This window comes from Fistularia commersonii, chromosome 24 (genome assembly GCF_037954325.1).
Source record: "Fistularia commersonii isolate RoL2024-O1a breed Wild chromosome 24, RoL_Fcom_v1.0, whole genome shotgun sequence".
In the NCBI taxonomy this organism is placed as follows: Eukaryota; Metazoa; Chordata; class Actinopteri; order Syngnathiformes; family Fistulariidae; genus Fistularia; species Fistularia commersonii.
Genome location: NC_141307.1, coordinates 12,120,322 through 12,133,789, shown reverse-complemented (window position 1 = coordinate 12,133,789; position 13,468 = coordinate 12,120,322). Strand labels below are relative to the sequence as shown.

General features: G+C 41.5%; 1 protein-coding gene across 29 annotated transcripts in view; it reads right to left on the bottom strand.

The window, feature by feature from the left end:
* The window catches only part of adgrb2 (adhesion G protein-coupled receptor B2), a 208,140-nt gene that overhangs the window by 131,710 nt on the left and 62,962 nt on the right, over positions 1-13,468 (bottom strand). The gene's annotated exons all lie outside the window — the stretch shown is intronic.

Genomic DNA, 13,468 nt, shown 5'->3' with positions numbered 1-13,468 from the left:
AGGCTGGGACACAGACATGGTGCAACTTGATTCAAATACATGGCTGATATAAAGATGACAGGCCCATTATTATTATACATATATATATATATATATATATATACACTGCTCAAAAAAATAGAGGGAACACTTAAAAAAGACATCCTAGATCTAAATGAATGAAATATTCTGATGAAATTCTTTGCTCTTTACACAGTTGAATGTGCTGACGACAAAATCACACCAAAATGATCAATGGAAATCTATTGTATCAACCCATGGAGGTCTGGATTAGGAATCACACTCAAAATTAAAGTGTAAAAACAAACTCCAGGCTGATCCAACTTTGATGTAATGTCCTTAAAACAAGTCCAAATGAATCTGTGTTGCTTCCTGAGTGGACACTATGATTTCACACAAGTGTGATTGACTTGGAGTTACATTGTGTTGTTCAAGTGTTCCCTTTATTTTTTGAGCAGTATATTATATATATATATATATATATATTTTATCTTTTTTTTTTTTTTTAATTATTTTATTTTATTTTTTTATTTTATTTTATTTTTTTCCAAATTTAATCCATCTCATACCGCCTCCAGTGTACTGGCTGATTAAACCAGGATATCCTCAGTCGTTGATGACAATCCTGAAGCCACACTTGAGGGCCTCTTTTGCCCGATTTTTTTGTTACGAATTCATGGACGGAGATGCAGTCCGGAGAGATTTACTTGGAATTCAATGGAAACGTTCACATAAAAATCACTGGTATGACAATAAAACCATGTCCTTGAATGTGATCTTCAGAAATATGGATCCATGAAAAAATAAAAATGCATCTTTCGGTGTTTACGGCGGTCGGGATGGATGTGAAGACGATTAGGAAGATCTTCTGTGCTCGAGGTTCAGTGCAAGACAGTCTAGCAAACACATTCTCATCATGTCAGACTGGATTAATACAAATGAGCTCCCCAGAGGAGACATTTCAGGGGTAAGAGTGTCCATGTGACACTTCATGTGAAGGACATTTTTTTTCTGGCATAGAAGACGTCTGTGTGACAGTGAGGGGAAAAAAAAAGTAACATTGTGTATTTACCTAGGTTTTCACAAGTTGAGGCTGGTCAGAATGACTTCAATATAAAACACACGCATGCATAAAGGGGGGTTATTTGCCACGTCTCTATGATGCTCAATATCAGCAATCTGCCGTCTCTTCCGGTGAGGACACCATACGCTCACCTCTGGAAATAAATGGAGACGGCGGCTTCAAAATAGCATTAGATAACCACTGGATGTCAACCGCTATGGCGCTCTCAATATAATTCTACCTGAGGGGTGACAGGTCCCTAGCACACTAAATCACCATTCGCTACCAAGAGGTAATTATACCACAGCTGTAAATCTTTTCCGATCGCCCGGCAAATAAAATGATCTCCTCACATGGCTGCATCCACACACACATGATCACAGACACGCATTATAATGCATGCATACACAAGAACGTGATGGGAATATCTCACTTTGGGGCTCAGGTGGCCAGTTGTTTACCACATGGGTGACGGCTCTCTATAAAACTCCACAACACGGGATCGACATTATATACTGTACGCTGCATGACGAGGAGCATTTGTTTATTACGTTTACTGCATTTCTTGTAATAGTTTTACTACAAAAGCGTGTCGCATCCTATGCAACTTTTAGAGTAGTAGGGGAAGCACTTGCTATTAACTCGACGTGCTTTATTTAACAGCTTTTCTTTTTTTTTTTTCCCCCCCAACATTAGGTGCATTCAAGAACAGGTTGTATTCTTGAAAGGCCAGAAATAACATTTTTAAGTTCAGTTAGATAACGCATCGGTTAATCATCGCCGACTAACAAACATGACATCTGTGCCGAATCCAAAACCGATGATCTGGTTGTCCGGCGCGATGGAATTGTTGATATTGTGGAGCATTAAGAGACAGCGTGAAGCAAATTGCCAAGGACAGGATACCTGTTCACCACCAAAGACAAGTGTCACGGCAAAATAATTATCCCGGCAGGCTATGAAAGACTGATCCGGAGAACAATGACAGCTCTCTCAGGGCTCAACCTGATGCTGTCAAAGTCACTGCAACAATGCGTTTCTTTGCAAGTGGGTCGTCAACAGCTTTCCCTTGAGCGATACTTACACAATCTTTCAAGGCGAAGGAAAAAACATTTCACTTGTTGTAGTTCGAGTTTTGATGTCATTCATTTTCCGTGATGATATTTTATGAAAAACTGAGTTTATCTGTGTTTTAATTGGAGACAAACACGACAAAATATTTTGACGCGAAACTCGATGACAACACGATGAGGGAGCTACGCGGTAAAATGTTGGAAAAAGCTACAGAGGCGTAATGTGATGTATTCAAACCATGCAAATCAAGTAATATCGTGCTATAACAAGAGGAGACAATAATAGATACTGTACATTTTCCCAGCGTGTGCAGCATGTTTGATTGATGAATATATAGATGAAATAGACGGCACCGCGGGGGAGCGTAATATTAATTCCCTTACTGAAATCTCTTTCATATCCCATGGATTCAGCCAGTTGAGGAAATAGGACAGGAGGACAAAAGTCAGCTCTGAATTTGGCTCATCACTCTGTCTGCGCCTAATGAAAGTTGTATGACGTTAAGAGGCCGGCAGAAGAGAGAGCCTGGTAAGATATTTCCGGAGAGGGAGAATTTCCGATCGACGTGAAGCAAGGAAAGGCGTGAAGGACGTGAGGAAGCGAGGGAGATGTGGTTCAGGCACCACCGGGCCAAATTAGCTAACCTCAAGAGACCTCACATCTCCACCTGCCGTGAGAGAATAAAAAAAATGTGTCCATGTTTACGGAGAACTCACGTCATATACACTCACTGGCCACTTTATTAGGTACACCATGCTAGTAACGGGTTGGACCCCCTTTTGCCTTCAGAACTGCTTCAGTTCTTGGTGGCATAGATTCAACAAGGTGCTGGAAGCGTTCCTCAGAGAGTTTGGTCCATATCGACATGATGGCAACACACGGTTGGCGCAGATTTGTCGGCTGCACATCCATGATGCCGATCTCCCGTTCCACCACATCCCAAAGATGCTCTATTGGATTGAGATCTGGTGACTGCGGAGGCCATTTGAGTCCAGTGAACTCAGTGTCATGTTCAAGAAACCGGTCTGAGATGATTCCAGCTTTATGACACGGCGCATTATCCTGCTGAAAGTAGCCATCAGAAGTTGGGTACATTGTGGTCATAAAGGGATGGACGTGGTCAGCAACAACACTCAGGGAGGCTGTGGCGTCGCAACGATGCTCAATTGATACCAAGGGGCCCAAAGAGTGCCAGGAAAATATTCCCCACACCGTCACACCACCACCACCAGCCTGAACCGTTGATATGATAACCGTTGATCATGTTGTTGACACCAAATTCTGACCCGACCATCCGAATGTCGCGGCAGAAATCGAGACTCATCAGACCAGGCGACGTTTTTCCAAACCTCTATTGTCCAATTTCGATGAGCCTGTGCAAATTGTAGCCTCGGTTTCCTGTTCTTAGCTGAAAGGAGCGGCACCCGGCGTGGTCTTCTGCTGCTGTAGCCCATCTGCCTCAAAGTTGGACGTCCTGTACGCAGTTCAGAGATGCTCTTCTGCCTACCTTGGTTGTAACGGGTGGTTATTTGAGTCACTGCTGCCTTTCTATCAGCTGGAACCAGTCTGGCCGTTCTCCTCTGACCTCTGGCATCAACAAGGCATTTCCGCCCACAGAACTGCCGCTCACTGGATATTTTTTCTTTTTCGGACCATTCTCTGTAAACCCTAGAGATGGTTGTGCGTGAAAATCCCAGTAGATCAGCAGTTTCTGAAATACTCAGACCAGCCCTTCTGGCACCAACAACCATGCCACGTTCAAAGTCACTCAAATCACCTTTCTTCCCCAAACTGATGCTCGGTTTGAACTGGAGGAGATTGTCTTGACCACGTCTACATGCCTAAATGCACTGAGTTGCCGCCATGTGATTGGCTGATTAGAAATTAAGTGTTAACGAGCAGTTGGACCGGTGTACCTAATAAAGTGGCCGGTGAGTGTATGTGTGTGATGAGAGAATGACAAAAAAAAAAAAAAAGCTTTAAATACAGTGTGTCTCCAAAGACTCATGCAGCTTTAGACGAGTCCAACAGACTACAATGATAATGGAGCACAGAAAAATATCACTGCAGCGCACACACACACACACGCACACACACACACACACAGAGTCTATATCATTCTCTCGCCAAGTGAGTCCCAGTCAGGCTCCAGTAGGTTCATGAGATCGATTAACTGGAGAAAATACCTCGGCATCCCTTGGTGCACCTGTGCACCATCATGTGATGCCTTTCAGGAGCCGTCATTTCCATGTGCGTCCTTCGCAGGGATGCTGATGTTTTACTTGTCGGACTCCAATCATGCATTTTACTGTGAAAGATCTCACATTTTGAAGGGAAAGTTAGAATCAGCAAATGCTTTCTTTTTCCTGTTTATCTTTGTGTGACACCGCGCATTGATTGTCAGGCATCCCTGCGTGGCTTTCTGCTAAAAAATAACATTTGGTATAAACAGAAGCTTGGCATCTGCTTGAAGCAAAGAATTTGATTTTTGGATGAAATCTGATCAGTTGTTTATTTTGTTCCATCATACAAATGTTGATTTGCTTACAAGTAGACCGCTATTTCACTGGTTTACAAACCCACGGGCGTGGATTGGCATTTGTTTACCGCAACTTCGGTTCCGTTGGCGGTTGTCATTCTGTTATCTTTTTTTTTTTTTTTTTTTCTCTCATCTTGTTTATTTTTATCCTTGTTCTCATCGTATTATCCGCTCCCATCCTTGTGATTGTCTTTGTCCTTTTAATTGTCTCTTTTGTTTATATTTATTGATATTCTTATTGCTGCTGTGACAAAATAATTTCCTCTATGGGGATCAATAAAGTATCTTATCCGAACGTATCTTAAATACCACAGTTATTGCAGTTCAAATGATGAATCTTCCAGTTACATGCAGTAATGAGCTCGGGTTTCGGGCAACAAACACACTTCACCCTCGGCTCTGAAGGACGATGCCCTTTGAATTGACACAGGAGTTGGAGTTAGAACGACGACACACACAGGACGGGAAATAGTGCAGGCGGTGATTTAAAGAGCGGACGGTTAATGTTAAAGTTTATGATGTTCTCTATGCTAAGAATCGCAAAAGATGCTTTGGAAAAATCCCCCTAAGTTTCCCACAACACGCCAAAGACGTTCGCATCTTTTTGTTTTGCTCATTTGTATAACAATTCTGTAATTGTGTCAAACATCTGGATTCAAAACACAGACCAGTCTGTGTATATCTATTTTAAAAAAAAAAATGTATTATTTCATTTTCAGCCTCAAAAGACAGGAAGGCTGCATTTATTGTCTCTGTTGGGTTAAAAACAGTGAGTGTGAAATTAACAGACGTGGCATGTAATACACACTTGTGTGAGTTGGCAACATGAAATCAGTGACGGGTAGTTGTTTTAAATCCCTTGATTTTCAGATCAAGGGAATAAGAGCTATCATTTTTATGCCATTGGAAACTTCACGCTGTGAAACCAAAACCTGCATTTTGCCCTAAAAAACAAAGGGGTACCTTGTAAAAAAAACGCAAAAAAAAAAGAGGGATAAAAAGAAAATGGACATATTTGTTATTTAACGTTGTAGAAAAAGAGCCATATTGATTCTGAGATTAAGAAAGCAGAGTCAGCGGCCCTTACAAAAAAAGGAAAAATTGATAAATAAAATAACCATCAATTTGTTCCTTTGTAAGCAGAATATTTATAAAAAGGTTGATTCCTCGATCTTCAAAGTCTTTGTGACATTGTTGTGATTATCATCTTATTGGCAACCACCAATTTTATTTGCCTCAAAGTAATGGATCTTACTGTTAACGCTGCAAAATGTCATTTATATTTACCCCAAAATGAGCAAGCAATATATAGATATTCTTCAGTTAGACATAAATTATATCCCACAAAGCACCTTTTATTCTCAATTGTAGTGCAAAATAACCACTCCTATCTTAAAGCGTTAGGCTTGCCTTTCATGGTTGTTCAATGAAACCTAAAATACAATATATGTGTCACCTTCTCAATATTTAATTCTTTTTCTGACACAATGAGGAAGCTTGTTGTTTGATTCAAATTGATGTGTTTCTTCATTTTTCTCTGGGTTCTGTGGTGTCCTTCTACATATAGTTGGCTAAAAGAAATAAAATCTAAATTTGGTTCTCCGACAGATAATAAGAAAAAAAAAAGGGTGATAATAGACCACAACTCAGATGACTGATTATATTCACAGAAAATGAATGAGCTAATAAATCAATACATAAATAACCGATCGATATTTCCTGCAGTAAACATACACCCTTATTTACCGGTAGCCTGTGCAAACGTAAACACTCCCCAATGCCGACATGTCTGCGGAGGTTCTCGGTCGACCAGGTCGCGGTTAATTCTTTTCAAACTGCCGGCTGCCACCAGAAGTCCATTTTAATAATTACAAAACAAAAAGAATTCTTCTTGATGTTCGGGTTTCCTGGTTATTTTGTGAACTTTCCATTTGTCCTTGCCTCTGCGTAAACAGAGGTACACCAGGAAGGAGATGGACGGCCAACTATGCTGACAATGCAAATCTTCCCCATCAAGCGGAGGAAGCCTTGAAAAATGCTGCCGACGCACAATCCGGTTGGACACACAGGTCGGCGCATCGACATGTACACAAAGAATTTTCCTTTAAGTTGATTTATGAGCATTTTAATTGCATTGCGGAAAGTTGCTAAGTGTTACGCTGCAGCTAAAGCCAGAGTGCGTATTGAAGCATCCAAAAAAGCTGGGAGGAAAATGGGTAATGAATGTATGAATGACAAGGTGTTGTGTGTGTGTGTGTGTGTGTGTGTGTGTTTGCGCACGCACATGCGCAAACAAACGTGCGTGCAGGCGTGCGTGTCAGGGCCATTTCCATGAGCATAAAGAGGCTCAGTGCTGAGCTTGTTTGGAGAAAAAGCAATAGCTCATGAGCACAGAATACTAATCCTGCAGCCACAGTCCCCCCTGAGCAGAAAGTCCTTTGAACGCGCAAAATGCCTTTTGCTTCGAGCGTTTTTCGTGAAAACAGGTACTGTATTGAAAAGTATGCAATTACCGGCGTTCATCAACACAGCTGCGAATGTACTTTTATCACTCCGAGCACGCTTGTGTTCCGAGTCAAAGGTTATTTAAACACCTGTATCTGCTGTACGTCCCCGGTTTGAAAACAAACATCCCTCTCATCCGTGCTGCAGGAAGCAGGCGCACCAAACCGCACACGTCTATCTGCTCTAATAACCAGGAAACAGATCCGATCCCAGGAGGAAGAGATGCGCCTTGTATAAATTTGATAGGGGGGGGGGGGCGAGAGAAAGGAAGGGAGAGGAAAAAGAAAGACACACCACTTGCTCCTGCTTAATGCCGGGGTGATCTAGTCCCAAGAGGTCCTGCCAAATCCCGGCACTGTGTCGTTTTTTTTTTTTTTTCTCTTTCTACCCTGTCCTTATTTTGCAGATAAAACACTTTGCACCCTGTCTTTGCTAATGAGAATGGTTGCTGTGGCCACAGTGCACGTGTTTAACGATATTGGTGTTACACTGTGACACCCAGATAGTGGACTTTCTACCTACAACTTAACACGGAGCCAGGAAGTCACTTTGTTTCCAAATACGATCGATATGGACGACTTCGGTGGTTACATTTCAGTTTGTGGTGCCTCTTTTGTGATACGGCCTCTTCGCAAAAACCTGGCACTGAAAAAAAAAAAACTAATTGAAGCATTTAGATCAGTGGTTCTTAACCTGGGTTCCATCGAACCCCAGGGGTTCGGCGGAGGTCGAGACACACATCGGTGATGACATCACCGGCCGCGGGTGATCACGCTACATCGCTCGGCCTATCCGTGCCGCGGGGATTTTGGCGTGCTCAGTTGTAGTAACTTGTGACCGTCGTGATGGTACGTCATGTGATTTCTCTCTTAATATTTTAATCCCTTCATACTTATTATGTCGGGCAAAAAAAGAAAGCGCTCGGAAGAACACGTACAATACGGATTCACATGTATGACGGAACGCGATCGGAATCGATGTCCTGACTGCGTGATTTGCAAAGACAAGATGAGCAATTCCAGTCCGGCACCGGCAAAACTAAGGGAAGGCTTCCTTCAGCTGCATGGAGATGGGAGCTACAAGAACATAGCGCTTGCTGAATTCAAGGTGAAGGGAGCCAGATTCCATGAAAAGGCTCCTCCGCCTGTTCTTTGTACCCGTCGACGAAACGATCCTCCATCCAATAAAGAAGGGTTCGGTGAATGCGCATGTAAAACAGGTGGGGTTCAGTACCTCCGACAAGGTTAAGAACCACCGATTTAGATTATTTTTAAACAATAACTCCTGGTGACTTATTTAGCATCGGTTTTAACAATAATCTGAAGGTGGAGAGAAAACGGTGCGGTATAAACAAACTGCAGGTGTATTTGTCTTGCTTGGCTGCATCTGTTGACACATTTGGACAATGCAGCTGTGCCCTGAATGTGTCACATCGGCAAATGTCAAAATTCACATGCGCCGAAGGCACCGGGCGCTGCTTTTAAGTGCTTAACTTTTGACTTTCGAGGTTGCACCTCGCTCGCGCCCGTAAAAGTCAAAATAAAGGGAAATGTCGATGAACATCGCTTACAGAATGTTTACCAGGCTTCGACGAAGTTAGATAAAACGCTTGAACTTTTAAGATATAAATGAATCGAGTATCGAGGGATATCTCTCGGCCCGATGAAGAATCCGATCGGATTTGAAAGTGATCTCGTTACGGGAAGACAGAATTTTAAAATCGGGCCTGGCATTGAATAGAGCAGAAGAAACCCTCGTTAATGTTTACGTGATTGGCAAATACCATCGGGAACGTCTTCTTGCACAATCAGAAAGAGAAATGCTTACGCTATTAAGACAACCTTCGGAATAGTAAGATGAGTTATCGGAGCGGAGGAGAAAATAAACATGTTAATTCGGATGCGGTAATGAAGGCCTGAGAGTCTGGCACGTTTGCGTTTGTCTTGCGGACGCACGTCTCAAGGGAAATAACGTTAAATTACAAATGCCGAATTCAGGGCTTGGAGGATTATTATCCCATTTTGACAGAGAGTATCATTTTGAATACTTAACATATATTGACATTATATTGATGAAATTGAAATCCGCAAAATAAAGCAGACGGAATTAGATCTGAAGATCCATCTAGAACTCTATCTATTCAAAAGATGGTGAGTCACCATGATTCAAATTTATAAGTAACAGATGTACAGGTATTTAAGCTACTGCAAGGAAAAGAGAATAGTTAAACAACACCATCTATGATCATTACTATGATCATAATTACTATGATTTATTTTCTAAACGTGATATGCATCGAACGCACTCCCGTTCTTTCAACAAATAACCTTCCAGCAGCTGTAGACCGGTTTTACAACATGTTAACACTCGTACCGGGCCAGTTCCCACCGATGCGGGCGGCCGTTTACACAGAAAAGTTCTTAAATCTCCACTGTACATTTCACACTCCCGAGCAAAAGTCAAAGAGACAAAACCGACAACCTGGCTTGTAAACACGAGGAGCGTTTAACGTCTTCAGATGCAGACGGTTCCTTCAGGACCCGGCGGAGAAACACGGAAACTCAAACAGTTTACGTATTGAACGAACATTCAATCGGCGCTCAGAAATATAAGTCGCCATTTAGTGCGATGTGCAGATCGCCATACCTGCTCGTTTAAATTCAAATTAACCCTTTTTTTTTTGTCTTTTGTTTCATGTACAGATTTTATGAATAACTTTGCAAGTGATCATTTCTATGAACGGCGATTCATTCTTTCATCGCTGTACTTTAACAAATAAATAGTCTTCGTGTGGATGACGTTTGCATTCATTTCAGGCAATAACACATGCTTATTTATTTTATTTTGTGACTCATTTTACACAATTGCATATTTACTACATTTATCAAGGACCTCCTGTTTATGACAATCAAAATCAGTTGTTAGAAACCAGTACGCCTTTGTACGAAACTCCTTAACCAGCCACTCAATATACGTGCTATTATTATAATTATTATTATAGCATTTGTAATGGCATAAACCCCAGCTGATGGGTTAAAATTCTGGAAAATAATCCCTGTCTTGAAACCAATAAAACATCTGGTGAACACAATTATAGCGCCCGTCAAAGAGAAATCATGTACACAATGCCGCTTTGATAAATGTTACTGCCGAACGCCAATTACTAGCCACAAGTTAGTGAATGCGAGCCAGCTAATTAAATTAAAGAAGATTCCAGTTTTTATGGCAGCGCAACGGATGAATGAACACACACATAATGGCGTCATTTTACCTCAAAGATGTGATGAGTCTTAGAAACACGGCAATAACTGTTTAATGTCGTCGCATATCCTCCCCCTTGCACAGATCGGACGTTGCTTTTTTTTCTTATTTCCTTTTCTTTTATTTAATGTCATGTCTTTTGCATGATAGCAAAGCCACTCAGAGCCTCAGACTTAAGACCTGAGCGTAATGACCGCTGGTTTTCCGAGAAAAAGAACCGTAAGCAAGGGTGTGTGGTCTCATCGATGGCGGAATCCACCCCGATGATGAGGAAGGTAGGAGTGAAGATGGAATAGAAGAAGACGGCCCAGATCGAGCATGAATAATGAGGCTAAACCACACCAGAGCGTTCAGCCACAGAGGGGATGTTCTGTGCAGCCGAGCCATTTACCAGCACGGGAGGGCCTGGCAAAAATAGAAGACAGACTTCTCAATAATTAAGGATTGTTCTGTTTGTGTGTTTATGTGTGTGTGTCCATATTCACCCAAATCTAAATGATAGAAAATCTAAATTCCTGATGGACGAAGCGATGTAGCTTGTCGGTCTATAGCAGGGGCGGGCAATTATTTTGACTGGCGGGCCACATTTCTTATTTGATTTTTATATGCGGGCCACCTGGGTGTAAATTGTAATATGAATAAAATTAAAATTGCAATTTAAATTTTTTTAGACACTTAATTTTAACTTTAAAGTCATTGATGATCATATACAGGTATATACATGTACTGATATTATTTTGTATAAAATCATCCACACAAAATTAAACGAAAGGAAAAAAATCAGGTGTTTGTAAATTCAATATTGATTAAAAATACTAAAAATATTCAAAGGAAATAGCTTGGCGGGCCGGATAAAAAAGCAAAACGGGCCGCATGTGGCCCGCGGGCCGTAAAATGCCCAGGTCTTACATTTACGGTCATTTGCCGGACGATTTTATCCAAAGGATGCTCAGAATGGTCTTTGGATGTTTATTTTCAGGCCCCAAAAGGTCCAAGTCTCACAGAGTAGAAAACACTCTGCAGGAAAACACACAAAACACACACCGGGAGTGTTTTTTTTTTTTTATACATGTAGAGAAGCGGCGCCGTCTCGGTGCCGTCAAGGTCCCATCGGTGAGGAGGCGCGCTTGTGTGATTATTGGTTTTACGCACGAGACGAAGAACAACACATTGTTTGGAGGACGGTTGATTTAGCAACTGACATTTTGTTCATCAAGGCCGAATACATGCTACGATTTCGACTTATCGCCCCCGACGTGAGTTTCGCACGCTCGGTAATTTTCCACCCAGAACAAAAGCACAGCAGAGACATCGGTTGGGATAATAAGCATAGTTTCAAACAGAAGCGTTATTTGATGGTTTCAAAACAGCTCTTCCAAGGTCGTACATTTAGTGAGTAACTTTCTGCGTGCACGTGAAGCAAAGCGCAATCTTGAATACACTGCAGATGCCTTGACTTATGAATCCTTTTCAATGAATTGTCATAACTCATAAATAGAATTTTTCAACCATTGGACCAATTAGTGAAAAAAAATGGACTACATGGAGGATAATGCGGGAATATACGCACACACACACACACACACACACATGGCACAAATGTTGGTGATTTTTCTTATGTCGAAAGTACTTTCAAAAACCGTGATGAAGCTGAAAAGAACAATTAAATTCCTCACGCGAAAGCTTTGGAAATTCAGTCCTATCAAGGCCTATCTGGAGTTCACATGAACGAGTGCTCTGTCGGAGGTCGACCGAGGAAGAAATATATGTGCAACTTCAGTGAGAGGCAGAAAAGCAAAAGCTGCTTTCAGAAATTTGGCACCGGTCGAAAATCGCTCCGACACTTGGCATCCGACTGTTTTCTTTGACTTTTTCACAAGCGAAAGCGTCCCGAGCCAAGTCAAACCGGCTAAACAAACTCTGTCGTCTCTTTCCGCGTCTCGACTCGTGACCTTTCTTACCCCCAAAGTCCAAGTTTATTACGAGATAAAATCCTCCCCTGCGTGTTTTCAATGATTATCCACCACCAGCGAGCTACAGCACCCCCTGCTGATACGTGTTCGTCTTTCATTGATAATGAACAACTTCTTGTGTTAGAATTGCAATTCCCTAACTTTTAGTCCAGTTCAAAATCACTGATGGGATAAAACTTCTATTGATCATCAAAGATAATACACAATATATTGTCAATATATTTGTCAATGCACCTCCTAGTGGTTTCCTTCTAACGCTACAAGTGCTACGATGTTCTGAAATCATCCAGAAAATACTTGTATGTTTCTGAACCAAACACAACACACTGGCACGCGGCGTTATGTTTGCACAAGGGCTAATCACTTGTCCGACTCGATCATGTATGATTGACCGCGCACACGCGTGTTCTGAATGAGCATCGGTGTCACATCCCATTTGATCTTAACAATGTCAGAGGATGATTTCTCACACCTTTGCGCACGCAGTAGCACTAGGATTCGCATATATGCATGTGTGGAAACACACATATCGGATAAAATTATCAATGCTGCGTGTAAACAGAAGCGTTTTAGCACACGCCTCTTGTTTTTTTTGGGGGAATCTCTAAAATGTAGATCAGAGGGACAAAATTTCCAAAAGCCATTTGCAAATCTTTTGATGGGGGCTTTTAAAAGCCCCTTCTGAACTGCTTTGTCTTCTTTTATTTATTCATTTATTTATTTTGAATTCGAAGCCAACAGATCAAAGAAAAAGTCCCCCAAAAAAAAGAACCATTGTTAAAATGGATGGCGACCTCTGTGATTAGGTGGCCGCGAGGAAATATGTTGGTTGTCTTTTTAGCACAATAAGCTTTAAACGCTAAATGAGAAAGCTGAGAAGTAACACACCTGGAGCAATATTTGCAGAAATGCTTGTATCTTAGGTAGTTCCATCATGCCGGTCATGTGGTAGAAAATAAAACATACATTTTTACATGTAAATTTGTACTTAACCCTGATATTATGTTAAGGGTCAATTTGACCCATTGGGTCAATTTGACCCTTAACATAATA